Consider the following 14570-nt stretch of genomic DNA (forward strand, 5'->3'; position numbering starts at 1 on the left):
AAGTGCTACATATTTTTACCAAAATAAACAGCCCCAACTGTTCCATTTTTGACACCCGTCCTTTGGGGTACCAGAGTAAAATGGTACATTATGGTTAGGGTGGAGCTAGACCGGAGTTGACGCGGCCACACCTCGCCTACCAAGTAACAGTACGGTGTCACAACGCAAGCCTGATCCAGGATTTTACCATCGCAAACCACACCGCACTGTACCAAACCGAACCGTACCATGAGGGAAACACAGCATATGAGAATGCCATAATGGTGCGGCCCACATTCGTGGTAGTTTTTCAATGAAATGGCTTAATAATCATTAATACGTTACACATTTTTGATTTAATTTGCAGCCTTTATTGCTTATTTGTGCTTGTTATGAATGTTGAACTTTAGCAGCAGTGCTGAATAAGCTAGCAGTGGCAGTGCTTAAGAAGCTAGCGGCGGCGGTGCTTAAGAAGCTAGCGGTGGTGGTGCTTAATAAGCTAGCAGCGGCGGTGCTTGAGAAGCTAGCAGCGGCGGTGCTTAAGAAGCTAGTGGTGGCGGTGCTTGAGAAGCTAGCAGTGGCGGTGCACCCACTGCTGAATAAATCACAAACTCAATGTACTGGAATTAACTTGGATATTTTACAGCAAGTGATGCGGCAACGTTTTAGTACTTATATGTAGCTATTTTTTGGGTTTGAACTGATGCAGCACTGGATGGGGAAAAACGGAAAAACAATGTGATCCAAACCCCCTAAGTCACACAGCTGCCTCACCAAGCGTGGACTGTAAAATGCGGGCCTTTTATTTCTTCTTCACAGGCGCGGGATATTTGTTGAATATCAAGTTTTTTTGGCTGGTTATGGAGAGGTGGTGTTACTAAAATAAAATGTCTTATGATTATTATTATTATTATTATTATTATAATAATATCAGAGGTTGTGATATTGGTATCGGACAAAAAAAGTAGTATGGAGCATCCCTTGCTCTTTTCAGGCCTGTGATGTGAAAGAGTCCCCTCCCCATGGACTGTGCCCACTGTCGAGTGTATATAGACTGTATATGTGCTGTCCGGCGCTGTGGGATACCCCTCTCAGATTATCGCCTTTGCCTCTACCCTCTCCCTCCCCCGTTGCCACCCTCCCCCTTGACATACCGACTCAGTCCATGTGCTTCAAACAGAGTGGAAAGAGGACTATCCCTCCCCTTAGCCATGCACACACACACACACACACACATTCCTGCTGTGCACTGGCCCATGTTGGCCAGGGGTTGGTGTGGAGTTGTTCGGAGCTTACCTTTATAGATTATACACTCTGTCAGGCAGTGGACCTCTGCCTGGGCCTGCGCTGAACTGAAAGTCAAATAAACTGTGCGGTTTCTCGACGAGCAGAGCCCAGTCCAGAGTACGGAGGTGATGGAGAAGTTGATGAGGAGGAGATGAACAGAGGGGATGCCTTTTTTTTTGCACAAAGCCACCCCATCAATCACCTCATCACATTTGTTGCATAGCAGCTTGGCACATGCTTGTTCTGGTGCCCCCACCATCACTCCTTTTTCTCTGAATTTGAGCTCTCCCCCCTTTTCTCAGTGAAATCTTTCTGTCTGGGGGCAGTGTTGCGTGTTAAAGGTTGCTGTCTTTGACACATGTGCTCATGCACACAGGCATTCTCTGTGTGAAGGTTGCAGTGGGAGGCAGCAGGCTAAGTGGCTGAATGTGAGTGGAGCTCTTGTCATGTGCTGCTGGTATTCCCTCTGAGGAATGTGGAGGAGACTTTCCCAGTCTGGAGTGCTGGAGTCCCACTGCTGGCTCCGAGCATGAATGTGAGCTATAAGGAACAGTCTTTTTTTAAAAGTTCTAACTTATATTGAGCCTGTATAAACCCCCCGAAGTTTTCAGAATGATACTTCTGTCAATCCCTGCTGGGAGCAGAAGACTTGGATTGGATACTGCCCAACAAATCCAGGGCTTAGAGGATTCATCGCCTTTCTTTGTTTTACAATAAGTAAATAAGAAGAAAGTCAATAATGCTTAATGCACTGGCATTTAGTCTTCTGCATCATGACCAAATTTGCATTCACTGTTTGCAGTGACTCACTGATAAGTAATTTGGCAAATGTCTTTGGCAAAAGGCCGTCTTCACCATTGATGGTTTTCATAATCAATTCATCTGTTGAGTATATTCTTGATTAATCGATCGGTTGGTTGGCCCAGAAAATGTCAGCGTATGTTGAAAAGTGTTTCCCAAACTTGGAATTGATGATGTTCTCAGATGTCTTTATTTTTGTCCACAAACCAAAAATTATACAGTGTTCATGATTTCTTTGTCATATGGAGCAAAGAAACCAGGAAATATTCATATTTAAGAAGATGGAAAATGAGAGAACTTGTTGTAGTGATTAAAAAGAAAAAACTCAAAATAGTTACTTTAATCTTCGGTTCATTGATGAATTGCTGCAACTGTGCTCACCAGTCACTGCAGATACAGAAAAGATTTTTGAATTAGTATAAAGAATGTTTAGTTTAAGGGACAACACATACAAGATATACACTGAATCCCTGTCAAATCAAAGACTGTCCTGTATTTTAGTAGCTATTGTGTCTCTAATACGTGGCCTGGAACTCGACTGCCATTGTTTCCAGCGTCTTTGTTGCTCATAACGGCCAGGAAGACTCTCAGTACGAGTGAGTCAGGTCCCTGCTCGTGTCCCTCTCCATTGTGTCCCGCTCTTGCTGGGGGTTGACAATGATGACCACTGTCCCCTGAGTGAACTACATTGCTGTCATAGCTTACATTCTACGTGGTCCATATGCACACAACACAGCTGGCCTTACTACGACATTGGGGCCCATTTTGAATTCATTAATTTTTTTTTTGTTGCGTTGTGCTACAGTGGGAGAGAACGTGTCTGATTGCTAGCACGGAGGGTATTGGAGGGTGATTTCTACCAGTTTTGTGAAGAGGTGGGAGGATTGAAAGAGAAGGAGGGGGAGCTCTCCTCTTTAGTGAGTGGGAGAGGATTGTACGCCTGATGTCTGTGAGCAGGGGAGTCAGAACAGCAGGACTCTCTTAGATCAAACAGGCTTCCTCTGTGGATAAGAAAACAAGCCAGCCAGGGCGGAGATAAAGAAAAGCAAGATGACGCTTTTGATTGTCAAAGTGAATGACTCTAATGAGCATCTCACTTTACCTTGCGTCTGGCTCTTGATGTTCTGCCGTGTGTGAGTTGAGAACAGGTGTGTGCCACATGTCTCCCTGACCCATGACCTCTCCGTTCACCGGGCCAGCCACAGATTCCGTCTGGGGACCAGCTTCCAACTCTCAAGGCTGCCATCAAGGAGGGCGATCGTTGTTCATACGTTCGCCACAACCTGACAGCCCTGTGTGTGTGTGTGTGTGTGTGTGTGTGTGTGTGTGTTTATGGTGCAGAGATTACACTTGTGTGAAAGTGTTTCCCCTTCACACCCTTCAGCTCTGAGGCAGAGTCAATAATTCAGCAGCACATTTCAGAACACAATGATTTGCACAGCACTGCTTCTCCTCTCTTTCTCTCCCCCTAGATTCCTCAAAATGTATCGGTCTCCCGTGTCGACGGTTTTTATGCCCCCATTTTGTTTTTCTTACTCCCTCCCCCAGTCTGCTCATCTCGGCCCACTTCATCTCGTTCCATTCTCCGTCACATTTCCACTGTGACAGTTGGGAATCTCTCATTTTTTCCTTGGATTCATCAGCGTCTATTTTGTCTCGTCCTTTCATCTCGTTCTCCCTTCCACGTGATTTATTGTCATAACAGGGATTTTGTCTCGACTTGCTGGTGTCCACTCCCTCCCTTCTCCCATCTCCATTCCTTCCCTTTAACATCTCACCATGACGATGTCGAGAGGCTAGAGAGAGGAGGCCGTGGAGGGGAGCTTGGAGGGAAGGGTGTGGCCACCCACTCTGCAGGACTCCATTGTGTGTTACAGTAATTCTGACACACGCCTCACATCACACACAAAATAGGACATGCACACTGTGTCCAGTCATCAGGTCTTTCTTCGCTCAGTGGACACAGGACTCCCTCCTGTGGTGTCACAGGACAGAAGGACTTGAGCAGTAGGTCATCTAATGTAGACAAATTGGAATCCAGGAGATTTTCCAGTTCCAGCACAATCGCTGGAACATTCAGGCAAGGTGTGACGCCCGCTTCGAAGATGCTGGAGATTTTCTCGCTGTATTCTCAAACCGGGGCCCCCTTTACACCTGACATTAGAATGTGTTTTCTGTGATCAGATAGCAATCGGATAGTGCTTCACTACATGCCTTTACACCTGGTGTCAACATGCGTATCCAGTGTCCACATCAAGATCCTATTCCTATCTGATCACGGTCATCACGCCTCTACATCGCCTCGCCGTCTGTGTGCTGCCATATCAACGAGTATTTACATTTCTGTTCAATATGGTCACAGTGGGTCTCTGACCACCTCCGTAGGTAGTTTGGCAGATCATATAACTACAGTATACTTACAAGTGGTCAGGCGCGATCGCGGAAAAGTGAATTTTAATGCCAGGTCGAAAGAGAGCCACTGAGACATGTTCCAGATATGAGTATGGGGCTGGCAGGAATAGTTTGTGAAAATGTCCACAGTGACATATGGGGACGTTTGCTTTCACACATACTTTGACAGATGTTTTCCTGAAAATGCCAATGGTGCGGTCTGCAGAAGCAGCTATGTGGATGTCATGTGGAGTAGATTACATTTAAGGGAACTGTCACTCCTATAGCTCATTTGCTTTGGCCCAGATCAGTAAATTTGTCTGTAAAGTTAAAGGTTTTTTTTTTTACTTATTTTTGTGAAAAAAAGTATTATTGATGTGTTTGGGGGTGTAAGCAAGAAAGCAGAATACAGAATAGAGTTTGTTTCTGACTAGATTGAGCGCCTCTAAAGTATGTTGGTGTGGATTTGCTCCAAACTTGAGTGCAATTACTATGTTCACACCAAACAAATCATACGAGCGGGGAGAAGGAAACAGGAGTCCAAGGCTTGACCAAACTAAGAAGTCACAGAAATTAGTCTCCGCACACGTCCCCTCCTCCACATGGACCTGCCATAGAAAGAGACGAATAGCCACCGAGAATTGAACACCCGGTTTTATAATCAAAACTTCTCGCATAATAAACTGTCTGACATCTAATTGCAACGAGCCGTGTGGGTGTGTGCATAGAGTTACAGGTGCAGACAAGAAAATGAAATATGAACCAGGAATTCAAGTTTGTGTAATACATACATGACTTGGAAAGTTTATCATGTGCCAGAAACACCGCAGAGCAGGTTATACTTCTTTAGGTCACGATATTACAACCCCCGGGAAAACACTTATAGGAGGTATGTACAAGGTAGAATGGGCACTGCAAGAAATATTTGAAGCGTGAAGCAGGGAAGCGTCAGAATCTGAGCCAGAATCAGCCTCAGTTAGCCTCGCATGTATTTGATGTAACCCAGTGTGTTGGCAGTCCCATTGTGCCAACTCGATGATCTCATTCAGCACAAATCATGAGCGGTTCTGGGATTAGCCTGGCACTCGGTTCGGTCTGCACCATGTTGGTTAAGTCTGTCCCAGTGCGAGTATAGCAGAGAGTCTGTCTTTACTTGACCATCAGATGTTTGTCAAGGCCCATGTAACGGTGATATTTGAGCTGCAGGGACAATCATGTGGGTGGTAATGCCTGTTAAGTCGGCAGTTATGTGTGAGAGAGCTAAACAACAGCGTGTCAGTGTGCGTGTTTGTATTTGAATGGGACAAAGGCTGTGTTCATCGTGTGTCAGCGTGCCCTCAGGCTGACCTCAGGTGAGCTTCCCTCACACTGCATTGGTATTCACTTATTTCCTCTTAGCCTCTTTTTAATAAGACTTACTGTTTCTTTCAAATTGGGGATGCTAGTTTATATTGATCTGAATGTTGTCATAGTAGCGTTTACTTTCTAAATTGTGAGAATATATTCGATAACACTATCAAGGTACACATATTCACCATTAACACCTTATTCTACCTCTATTACGGCATGAATTAAGATTTTAATAATGACTAATAAATCACTAATATGCTACTTATGTGCATGTTAAACTGTTGCCATATTTTCTTAGTGTATGAATGTTGCATATAGTCTGCAGTGTTTCCCTGAACTGAGAACACTACCTTTACTTGGTTAGTGGGCGGGGGCTGTGCCTGGTGGCTGCATCAGAGATATGTAGCGTGACGTCGATGCGACGACAACGGCATCAAGCGCGACACACATACAACAGACCCCAAGTTTTTTTTCCTGCTCGATTTGTGGCTGCGAGTGTTGAAGAAACACCGGGTTGCAAAGACCTTACCGTACCATTTTACTCAGGTAACCCAAGGGAACAGTAGGCACTGGTTATTTATTCCTCATGGGAACGCTAAAAAACATGCACAGTACTGTACCAAACTGCTCCACGATCATGGCTGTCGTGGCGGTAGCTGGTGGGTTTGTGGTGCTCGGGTTGATCATTGTAAACATCTCCTCCATCCTAACCGTCGAACAAGGGTACATCAAATGACATCACCCATCAGGCTCTCACCTGTCATTGTAGTCTACTTCTTACACCTGTGCAGACAAATGACCACATAAAAAAAGCAGCTCCAACTCTATTATTGAAAATATAAACCTAATCTTGCCACTTTCTCTGGTTTTGTGTTTAAACTGATATTTTTCTGGCTCCAGGCTGTCACAAAATACCGAGGTGTAAAGAAGTGTGAACAAGGCCTTGTTTTTCTATTGCTCCGTATGCCTTGAGCCTTTTCCCTTTCACTGATGTTAGGTTACTTAGTGGATGGGTAATATAACCTGATACAGCCTAATGAATTTCTACACATTGTATCTATGGCCCCATTCAAACCTGGTATTGACATCAGTCCTGAGAGTTTCAGTCACATTATGGACAGCCCTAAGAACTGGCATCACAGTGAGTCCTAGATGCGTAGATTTGGCCTCATCTGCACTGGCGTTGTGTCTGTTTGAGAGAACAAATGTATTCTTAAAGAATCTGACTGTACTAGGGATGGCACAATACCACTTTTATACAAATATCACAACATTTGTATCTCTCCGATATCCTGTCAAAAGATTTTGACCAGTGTCGGACTGATACTGAGTTTGGGCTCATATTAGCTGAACAGACGGTCTCCATCGTGGAGATGGATAGTGCTTGTGTCTGCTCAGGAATGTGGCCACATGGGATTGGATGTCAGGATGCATTCACAACTGATTGGGTGTGTTCACACCTGTTTATAGTGCTGTCCGCATGTAATGTCTATGGAGCGCTGCCTACAGAGTACATCTTTTTACGACACCACCGTAAACATCCATCCATCCATTGTCCGCCACTTTATCCTCACTGTTGTAAAAACTGACCGCTGATGCTCCCCCCCTCCCTTCCCCTTCTCCTGGCCACGTGCATTTGTTTTCGACCAGCCAGTGAATACAAATCGCTCGGTCGTTTCCTCTTCCTCGGTTTTCTCTGCTTCTTTTCGTCGTAAAATCACACTATCGCTTCCTTAATCTTAGAGTGGGTACCTGGCCGGTGGGGTGTGTGCTGTGCCGTGAAGCAATCCGTGTTTCTCGCGAGACCCGAGACTTTGCTCTGATTTTGCAAGGCTGGTTTTCTGCAGTGGAGACAGTGCCACAATCTCCCTGCAACAACAACATACTGCTTTAGTACCAGGTCTGACAGGGGGGCTGCTTGTCCTGCAAGAAGAATTACAAAACACAGTTTTGCTTTTATTCCAAACCCTTCATCACTCAGCCAGCCGCTGCATTAGCAAAATGTATTGGCATCACTGTGCCCTGTTGAAATATGCTATAAATAAAACCTGCTCAACTTTTGTCAAGGTGACACCGTCTTAATAAATTAGGCCTGCTGAAATGAAAAAAAACCTGTCTTATGTATTCTCTATAAGCCTTTTTCTCTCCATACTGTTCGTCCCAAATATTCCTTAAAGAAACAATGAACGAAAGAATCAGCTGTCGTCCATGTGCTCATTTGCCAAGCAGTAGTTTAGTATCTCATGTGGACTCAATTAGACTAAACCCGATGACCCATGTTATTCCCATCTCACGAGCAATATCAATTACTGCAAATGAATGTCTGTAGTGCACAGCTACACCCACAGACACTTCGTCTACTAATTACCTTCACCTGAGGACAACTGTGATCACATCGCTTACGAGTGCGTTCACTCGCGGCCTTTTCTCAGTGAAAGAAACTGAAAGTGTGGGTCGCTGCGGTAAAGCCTCCCATAAACCAAACCAGTGGACGTGCATTCAATCAAGTCTCTTTCAAGTTTTCATGCATGATTAGATAATGCAACCAAACGGATTGTGCATGCTTCTCGTTATGTCTTCACATGACTGCAATGAAATAGTGTAGATAATAAGATGTACTGTTTTTTTCCCATTTCTCATGGTTAAGAAACGTCATAAACTCTGTCTAAAGGCATTAAAGTCATTACAAGACCACTTTCCTTTTTTAAGGATTTCTATCCTGTCTAGTTTGTGTGGAATTCTGTAACCATGAGTAAAAATATCAGCAGGTTAATTCCCTTTCTCTTTGTTTCCTCATCGGAGTGTCAGGTCTTTTGCAGTTAGACTGGTTTTAGAGAGTGACGCTGAGTTTGTCCTCTCTCACTGGAGCAGAGCCATGTAGTTATTGTGAAAGATACGACAAAAGGAACTAAATGTAAAAGGCGGAACCGTGCGGCAGAAAAGGAGAATGGGGATCTGTGTTTTTGTTTTTTTCACTTTCATGCAGCTTGGCACAGTTTACCATGTCTCAGCAGCATTCTGGGATGGTGGGAATGCACCCGAGGAGGAATTCAGCCGGTTAGTTTAACGCGATCTTCACTGTGGGAGGAGGTGGATGAAAGTAGAACATGGTCATGGCTGTGTAAAGCCTCTAGTTTTCTAATGCACATCATGGCTGTTCCCCGCGTATCCTGGCTTTTGTATCTGCGAGGGTTGTTGTGACAGACTGCCGCCGGTTGAAATGTGGCCATATTTCATCGGGCAGCCCGTCACAGCTGGGAACCCCGGCTCTCTGAGCTCGGCCTCTGCAGGAGTCATTACACAGCAAGGCCACTTCTCTGCAGTGCACAAACGCACACATGTGCAGACACTGGCAGGCGCGGCGGATGAGTTATAACTCTGGAGGGACGGTGGGAAGGGTGAAATGGAGGCAGGAAAAGGAGAGAGGGAGAGGGGAGAAGCGGGATGTGGGAGCGCAGTCGCTGTGCTGCAGAGGTTGATTGTGATGAAGCGCTTTCTGCTGACTAATGCGCCGTTCACGCTGTTGTGATCTGCTGCATTTGCAACATAACCTTTTCCTTCACAACTCAATCGTAGGGCTTCCAGTGTAATTTCACAGCAGAACCAGGCAGAGTTTTATCGATTAGTGTGTGTTGATGTCTCCTCTAGGTGCTGCTTAAATTTAGAGCTTCAACAAACCATCATATATATGAAGATGTTCAAGTCTATAGTTAAATAATCAGGAACAAACGCAACATATGTGATGGTTCAGTCAACAATGGAGGACATCCAGCAGCTCTTTTCTGGCAGCTGACTGTCGACTGGCATTCATAACTGATTCATCTGTTGATTATTTTTTCAATTAATCGAGTACTTGTTTGTTCCAGAAAAATGTTGATCAGCGTTACCAAACCTGCGAATGTTGATGAATGAATGTTGAGAAGCTCTTGTTTTGTCCACAAACCAAAGTAATTCAGTTTTAATGAAACCAGAAAATAATCCCATTTTGGAAGCTGAAGAATTTGAAAGCTTGTTTTAATTATTGAGAAAAAACCCACTCGATGAATCATTAAATAATCAGATAAGAGTTGCCGTAGTTTTAATACAGTGGTTAATATCCCATAAAAGGTCTACGGCGGCAAAATGCACAACATGAAAGCCGCCACAAGATGAAAGAACACGTGTTTATTTACACATGCAGTCACACGGAGAAGGTTGTGGCTGGAGACGGCGTGGATGTGACCTCATGTTGGATACAGTGCAGTGATAGCATCTCATGTTATCTGCCGCTGCTCCGCATCTCATCCTTGCCTCTCTGCCTTCCACTGGCACTCAGATAAAGATCGGCAGACATCAGCAGATACAGCCGTTAACTCGCCGCGCTGCTACCCGCTCAACTCGCGTAATGTCCTCTATCTCTATCTCTGCCGCTTTCCAATGGCCATTTTTGGCATACCGCTGATGTATCGTGGAACGCGGTGATAAGACTTTGCTGCGTAAGGACATAGAAACCAGTCACGCACATGTGTGTTATCATTCATCTTGTTCCCACTGGAATGTGTGTGTGTGTGTGTGTGTGTGTGCACGTGAACCGTTGGCGCTGCAACACTCGCCGTCATCCACAACTATCAGACAGAGGGAGGCTATTACACGCTGTGTTAGGCTTCAGAGTGCTGATACTTACCTCAGGGTCACTTTGATGTGCATGCGCACAGACACACACACGAAGCCCCAAAGGTCACCACGAATCATTTCTGCTGACTGACCGAATTCCAGCGCCTCGTTACCACCTCGCAGTGCGATGCAGTTCCGCTCGCCACGTTTGTGTTGCCATTGCGGGGTGTGTGGTCGGGTATGTAAATTGCGTAGCTATTTACGTAGAGTATTTACGAAGAGCAACAATGGAGGACATCTAGCGCTCCATGTCGTCTCTTCTTGGCATGTGGCTATTTATCACAAGAAGTGGACAAGCTTTTGGTTAAGCCATGTTTACATTGAGTGGAACGTTTCTTTTTAGCATTTCCATTAAGAATAGTACCAAAACAACTACCATTCCATTGGATTCTTTGACACCCCTTCCCTTGGGGCAGGGTGTAAAATGGTGAGTAAAATGATATGGTAAGGTCAAGGGCTGCAACAAGTGCTCATTTAGTTGATAAATTAATTTATCGTCTTTCAGTAATTCTTTGCTTTGATATTTAAATAGAAATCATTAAAACGGAATCATTTTAGTTTGTGGACAAAACCAGACATATGAGAACATCATCATTTCCAGGTTTGGTTAACATTCTTTAACTTTTCCGGACTTTTTACCGACCACACAAGTACTTGATTGAATTGAATTGATTGAATCAAGAAAATAATCAACAGATTAGGGTGGTTAAAGTCGACTGATTGGACGACAGACTTTCCAGTCTTACTCTTCAATGTCTATTCTCATACGAAGCTTGACGTCTTGTTGAGACAAACATCCACTGTTGTGTTGCGTTTGTTGTCGTCACACCGGTATGACGCCACACTATGTATCACAGTGACGCGACCCCCCCCCCCGACACCTCACCGGGCTCGCCCCACTATTTGAGAAGTACTGGTCTAGAGAGAGTGCTGACCAGACAGACAGACAGACAGACACGCAGCAGGCTCCATCCCATGGTTGTGCTGTGGATTGGTCAAACCTCCTGACTGGCTGCTAAGCTGATTAAGGGAGGGGGGGGGTGGCTGTCATGCACCGGCCATTTAAAAATAGTAAAACAAGTCTACACACAAACACACACACACAAACAGTGGGTAGGCTCAGAATAATACCGTATACACATGTGTGCTGTTTTGTCTGATACCTAACCATACCCTCCTCTGACAGATGGTGTAGATCACTGTACAGACATCATTTGCATGGTCTTGCAAACTGTGCATGTAAGTGTGTGTGTGTGTGTATGTCAGAGAGAGAGAGATGGTTGTTGGAACAGACTGATGCCCAGATGGCTGTGTCCAGCAGAGACAGGAAATAGAGGTGACACTAGGGCAGCCTTCAGGACAAACACACTATTATCTCTGTCTTTATATTGTGATAGATTTGACAGACTACCAGCAAATCTGTGGACACCGTCATTTGAACATGGCAGCAGTGTGAGCTCGGGTTGAACAGTTCAGGTACATATTTAGATATTGTACATTTGATTTGAGTTGCAATGTCAATATAACGTCATGGATTACCACATTATATACCATATTCAAAGTATTCCAACATGTATGTATTATGTAAGAAATGGCTCAGGATCTTTCTCTGACTCATATGCTGCATTAGGTGTTTCCTAAATTGCAGCCTCAACAATTTGCATTTTGAAGTCCCTCCATCCTCAAACACGCTCCCTCCCCCAACTAGCGCTCGCTCCGCTTCTTTTCTTCACTGGGTTAGCAGAATAGGCCGGGGCTGTAACTGGGTGAGGAGCTAGTTAACTTTTGATAAGCAGCCTGTTTCATTATGCATAGAGACCCCAGCCCCCCAAATCTCCAACCCTTCCAACCTCTCTGCCACCATTAGAGGAATCGGCGCACGTGATGGATATTTGGTGGAGTGGCTTCAGGCTGCATGAGTCGTGGGAGCTCCTTCTCCACTGATGGGTGTCCTCCACCAGTTGGTTGACACGGTGACGGACCCCCCCCCTCTGCTTGCTGTGTCACCTCTGACCTGTGCTTTGAGATCAGAGTGTAAGGAATCGCGGTCAGAGCTCACATGGGCCACGGATGCTTTAACGCACACACACAGACACACACAGACACACACAGTCACACTGAAAGCACTTCTCGCGTGTGTGTGTGTGTGTGTGTGTGTGTGCTGAAGATGAAGCGCTTTGCTGGCGAGTAAAGGGTTAATGACTTCCTGATCTGACCGGAGAGGTTCAGGGTAGTGCAGAGGAATTTACCCCCGCTGAGCACGACCCCCAATATTACTCCCCCCCCCCACTCCCTCACTGTCACCTCCTTTTTACGCTCCTTTCATACAGCCGCCTCCTCCTCCTCGTCCTCCTCTGCCGACTCTCATTATGAATGGTGCAACAAGAGAGTCTCGCACAGCAATGATCCAGAGGTTAAGCGCGGTTTATCAGCAGCTGTTCCTCTGTGGAAAACCACACATGATAATCATCGATCTCCATTTTTTAATCACTTGAATCCCCCTTAGAAACATAGCTTAATAAAATTTGGGACAGAGACTGCAGTGGTAGAATGATGTATTATGTTTTTGTATGAGATTTTTTTCAGCATTCAATGACTGTTAATTGTTGGTGGAAGCAATAGTGAATCCTACAACGGTTAAAAGAAATTTTATGGCATCCTAAATGCAAAATTCACACTCTGGCTAATGACTGGTAATTTAAAGGGATCATATTCAAATAATTATACTGATATATTCAATTTCTGCCAAAGACATCTGTCCTAAATGTTACACATTAGATTTTCAGAGCTGCAATATTGTCAAAATGTCATATGTCTCAGTATTAGTCAGTTTGCAGTAGGGCTGAACGATATGGACAAAATTTCATATCTCGATATTCATGCCAGATATCTCGATATCGATATGATACGATATGACTACGGGTTCGGTGAAAAGCAAGCATTTTTCAGAAAAATAAAAACATCATAATACAAAAGACTGTGGAAACTTTCCACATGGAAAGTGTTTTATTGATGAGAACTCACTGTGAGACTGTGTACACGGGTACCATGTCTTTTGCAATGTGGCATGTTATAGCGTCTGTAACGCCTTTATGTCTGGTGGACGTCGACTCATATGGTGTAACACTACTGAACGCATCAGTAAACACACTTAACTTGGGCTTCTTTTGGGATACCTGAGAAGTCCCCGGTGTTTCTCTCATTGTAATACACTCTTCGTGCAGCACGCGATGGTGTTGTTTCAGGTGGTGAAACATGTTTGTTGTGCTACCTTGGTTCGTTGCAATTTTCGCCAAGCACGACCTGCACAACACCTCGCTCGGGTTGACATCCTTTTTAAAATCCAAAATACCTCCAAATAATGGAGGATGATTTATGTTTTGGCACAAAATCGCCACCGGCCGCATTATCTTCTGTCACTTTTCTTTCCCGCTGTGTATGTCGTGTGTGTGTGTGTATGTGTGTGTGTATGTGCGTGTCTCAGTCTCCGTCTCCCTCCCGCCCTCCTATGTTTGTCATTGGTTGGCTTCAGCTGTCGTTCCACAGCAAGCATGAAATAAGGTTTGTGGTTGGCTGGCCGTAGTGGTGCATTCAAGGGCAATCGTAAAAATGAAGTTTATTGTGACTGCCAGAGCTGTACATGCAGGGCGAGCGCGGGGGAAAATCTATTTTGTTTATATCGTTGCTTTTTCGATATGAATATCTTGAATGTTCATATCTAGATATCGATACGATAACGATATATCGTTCAGCCCTAGTTTGCAGTATATCTGTTAAATGTAATGTTCCATGTAAAGTGGCGCCATGTCTTTGCCGTGTCTCTTAATGTCCTCCGCTGGTGATTATTTGCCATGTTGTGTGCAGCTGGCAAAAGCCTCTTGCCACATTTGAGTTTGGTGTTTGTTTAAAGCACTCGACTGTACTTTTGCTCTCATCCGTTGAATCTCTCCGCGCTGTTTGACTCGAATCTCGCACATGGCAGTAAAAGCAGTCTGCTACATAACTTTGCCAGGTACAGTTTTTTTGTGGTCTCTCTGTCTTTTTATACCCAAAACCACATCCGTGTTACAGAAGTCCCCTCGCCTGTGACTGGCCGGAGTCCACCCCCC

General features: G+C 44.8%; 1 protein-coding gene across 2 annotated transcripts in view; it reads left to right on the forward strand.

Annotated features, from left to right (window-relative positions):
• srgap2 (SLIT-ROBO Rho GTPase activating protein 2) overlaps positions 1–14570 on the forward strand; it is a 65231-nt gene that overhangs the window by 11961 nt on the left and 38700 nt on the right. The gene's annotated exons all lie outside the window — the stretch shown is intronic.

The sequence above is a fragment of the Solea senegalensis genome, linkage group LG4 (assembly GCF_019176455.1).
Source record: "Solea senegalensis isolate Sse05_10M linkage group LG4, IFAPA_SoseM_1, whole genome shotgun sequence".
In the NCBI taxonomy this organism is placed as follows: Eukaryota; Metazoa; Chordata; class Actinopteri; order Pleuronectiformes; family Soleidae; genus Solea; species Solea senegalensis.